The following is a 4,272-nucleotide window of genomic DNA, read 5'->3' on the forward strand; positions in this document are numbered from 1 at the left end:
TTAGGAGCATTCCGGAGAAAACAGTTAATTGGTGTTTGTTAGAAGGGTAGAGTGGAGGGATGTGCTACTTTATCAACGGAAGTAACGATTCTGTAGTAGGGCAGAGGTAAGCGCTGCTCTCGGGAAAGGCAGAATTCTCGTGGGAAAGGTCTTTTGCTGTTCTGTGGCTAGCGAAGCAGACAATGGAGATGTTTGTATGTTGTAACTAACAGACTCGTAGAAGTTGAAACAAAGTCTACCGAGTAGTCTTGTAAAGGAGGGGTAGACGAGAAAGACAGGAGACAGGAGCAGAAGCGACTGCAGCGACTGCTGATGTCAGGGAGACCGCGCTGTGATTGGACAGTGGGTTAGAACAGTGGAAGCACGGTGATTGGTGCGTTGGTGTGGGTCGCATTGGGATTCGTGGGCTGAGTCAGTGACGCAGACGCTCCGGGTTTGGTGCGTTGGTGTGAGTCGCGCTGGGATTCGTGGACTGAGTTAGTGACGTAGACGCTCCAGGATTGGTGCGTTAGTGTGAGTCGCGCTGCAATTGGACAGGAGATCGTACAGTTGTAGAAAGAGCAAACAGCTTGTAGAAAATAAGAAAATGTATTACCACGCTGAGGAAAAGAAAAAGAAATCCTTGTTTAGTAAGGTTAAGACCTGGTTTGACAAGGATAAGGATATTGTGACTAGGGAAGGACAGTTACTGCCCCCGATAAGAACCCCGGCATCCTTGATGGTTGCGAAGTATGGGTATCATACCTGTATTTGGTTAGATAACTGGGTGAAGTATACAAAAGAAGATGGAGTTTTAGCTTTCCCGGAACATGGCTCATTTAATCTGGCCATATTGAGGAACTTACGGGAACGGATGATGAGTCTAGAGCCTCGGCCTAGGCCGACGCAGTTTGAGGCATTGACTGAATGGGAAGATGAAATGCATGAACGAGAAAAGCAGAGGGGTGGAGGAAGTTACAGGTACATGGTTGGGCGAAAGTATGATCGTGAAACCCATCATGACCGGATGAGACGATGGCGTAACGCCAGTATGACCGAGGGATTATATCCTGTAAGAACGGCAGAGGAATCAGAAGGGAGAAAATGTACAGAGAAAGAACATAATGTAGAACCCAGGAGATATGGGGCAAATGAGTCTGATGATGATGTCTTAGAGGACATGCTCTATAAAAGACCACCCCCGTATGGACGAGAACCAGAGGTAGGAACAGCAGTGACCCCGATGAGAGACACCCTGCGGATTATTAAGACAGAGGGTACCACCCCTGGGTTGAAAAGCAGTTGTTCTCTGGCGGAAAGAGATAGAGAGAGAGATAGAGAAAGAGAGAGAGAGAGAGAGATAGAGAGAGAGAAAGAGAGAGAGAGAGAGAGAGAGAGAAAGAGAGAGAGAGAGAGAAAGAGAGATAGAAAGGGAGAATGAACTTGAGGATGAAAAGACCAGAGAACTAGCAAGAACTACTTTTGAACTGACAGAGAAAATCAGAGAACTGACAAAAAATCTTGAGGCAGTTACAGTGCCTGTGACAATAGGCCCGGTTAGGCCGATTTTTGACAAGCAGAGGACGGGCGATAGTGGTTTGACAGTACCATATGTGGGCAATAGATTGATTGTTCCTCCGGAGCAGGCAGAAATGAGAACAGGAGAAACACAGTGGAGAACAGGAAAAAATCAGTGGAGACATACCATATGTGGAGGAGAATTGAGTGTGCAGGCTAACTCAAGTTTGAATTCTGGATGTTTGGAAGGGAACAGAGGATCAATCTTAGAACCACAAAGAGTGGCAGAACCAGGGGGTGCAGAAAAATCTGTGGGAATAACTGCTGAAGATTTGAATGATTGGCTGAAGACTTTGCAGAGAAAAGAAAAAGAATCCCAGGGAATTGATGTAGCTAGGCTATGTATGGAAATGAAAGAGATGATTGTAGGAACAATCCCTACGGAAACGCTGAAAAATTATCAGGAAGGGGAGATTCTCCTCCTGCGTAAGTGCATCACATGGAGAGCAAAGAACATACATGATAGGTTGAAAGGAATAGCCAGTGAATTGGGAATTGACATGGATAAGGTAAAAGCTTTACAAAAGCCTTACCGGGTGGATTTTACAGATAAAGACATTGAGAATCTGAACACTGCAGGCCGAACAGGGCAGATCAAGGAGGTGATTGCTTTGTTGAGAAAATGGGGAGATGTAGAAAGATGGAAAGACAGGTGGTACAGAAAGCGAGAGGATGGGACAGATAGAACTTACTTGGCATTCCCCCTGAAAGAAAAGGAGAAAGCAGTAACAGCCTACGCTATGAGGGAAATTCCAGGAGGTGGGTATGTACATGTTCCATGGACCAGACAGGATATTTTGTCATTTACAAAGGATTTTCCTCGACTAAGGGAAAAGCCCGTCGAGTGGTATAGACAGGTCGACAGATTTGTGAAATTGTCAAAAGCTCTGTGGATTGATCTGAATAGTCTGTTTGATATAATTGTACCAGCAGACCTGTGGGCAGAATGTAAAATAGTTATAGACTGGCCCGCCAAGGAATACCCGAGAGATCCAAAGACAGGAGCTCCAGACCCGGAGGTCATGAAGAAGTATGAGCAGGTTATGGCCTTCTTGAAAAATAAGGTACCCCCCCAAGGATACCGATTGGGTTAAAATAGATCGAACACATCAAGAATTGAAAGAATCAGTCCATGCATATTATGAAAGACTAATATTAGCTTTTAAACAGTTTAGTGGAGATGAACATCTGGGTGACAAGGACCTGAGTCATTTTGTATATAGATTTGTGTATGGTTTGCGGCCGGAAATCAGTGAAATGATAAGGCAGCATACCGTAGACTGGCAGAGCAAGAAGATTGATGAGATTCTGAGACATGCAAAATACTTCAGTGATGAGATTGAGGCAAAGCAGAGGAAGCTAAAAGAAAAGGCAATGTGGGCACAGGTGAAAGTTGCAGAAAGACAGGAAGCTCAGTTGGTTGAACAAGCAAATAACCCAGGAAATAAACCCAGGTTTGGTCCAGGAAAAGGGAAAGGAAACATTGAGGAAGCAAAGAAGAAGTTCCCATGCCACAACTGTGGAAAATTAGGGCACTGGAAATCCGAGTGTAAGAATCCACCGTCTACTAATGATGACAATCCATCATTGAATTCACAGGTGCAGAGTGAGGGGTGTGGTCAGCATCGGCAACAGAAGAAGGCTGATAAGCAGCAGAATCAGGTGCCAAAACCACCCTTGCCACAGAGAAGAGGATCCCAGAAGTACAGCCAAGAGTCGGGGTTCTACGATGAAGAGCAGGTAATAAAGCCAAAACGCGCAAGCGCTGTTTCTCAGTACTGGCTGAAAAATGAGGGAAGCGACTCCGAGGGAGACTTCTGACGGTGCCGAAGAGAGGAGGAGGAGTGCGTACTTGGCGCAACTCTAGAAATAGACCAAGCAGGGCCTTTTGTAGATGGGAAAATTAATGGTGAAAGTGTTACTTTCCTAGTTGACACAGGAGCCACGAGATCAACTGTCAGGTCAGCTGATATAAAGAATCTTCCTCTCTCGGATGAAGCAATCCAAGTAGTTGGTGTGTCCAACACACAGATTAAAACTACTTACTGAACCAGTAAGGGTTAGAATAGGGAAATTTTCAGACATGCACCGATTTGTGGCGTGGACACAAGTCCTGTGAACTTGCTAGGCAGGGACCTGCTGTGCAAGATGAATTGCACTATTTTCTGTACTCCAGATGGAATAACCTTTGAAACACCAGATGAAGATGTTTTATACAGAATGACCATGGATAACAGGGAATGTGAGGCTCTGGGAACATATGCTATATTTAATCCAGATGCATTACCCCCAGAATTGAAACAGACAGTGAAAGCAGCAGTTTGGGATTTTACTGGAGAAGATGTGGGTTTGATGAGAAATGTAGATCCAGTAAAGATTACTGTAAAAGAGGGAGTGGCTTACCCTAACATACCGCAATACAGACTGACACCTGAAATAATTGAAGGAATAACACCCATAATTGAGAAGATGATTCAGCAGGGGGTGTTAAGAGAAATATTGAGCAGCCCATGTAATTCACCAATAATGGGACTGAAGAAACCTAATGGGAAGTTCAGAATAGTACAGGATTTGAGAAAAATTAACAAGATTGATGTGTCATGTTGTCCCATTGTGCCAAATCCATCAGTGATTTTGTATCAGATTCCCCATGATGCAGAATGGTATACTGTAATTGATTTGTGTCATGCTTTCTTTTCAATTCCATTGCATCAT

The sequence above is a fragment of the Triturus cristatus genome, chromosome 4_1 (assembly GCF_964204655.1).
Source record: "Triturus cristatus chromosome 4_1, aTriCri1.1, whole genome shotgun sequence".
Taxonomy (NCBI): domain Eukaryota; kingdom Metazoa; phylum Chordata; class Amphibia; order Caudata; family Salamandridae; genus Triturus; species Triturus cristatus.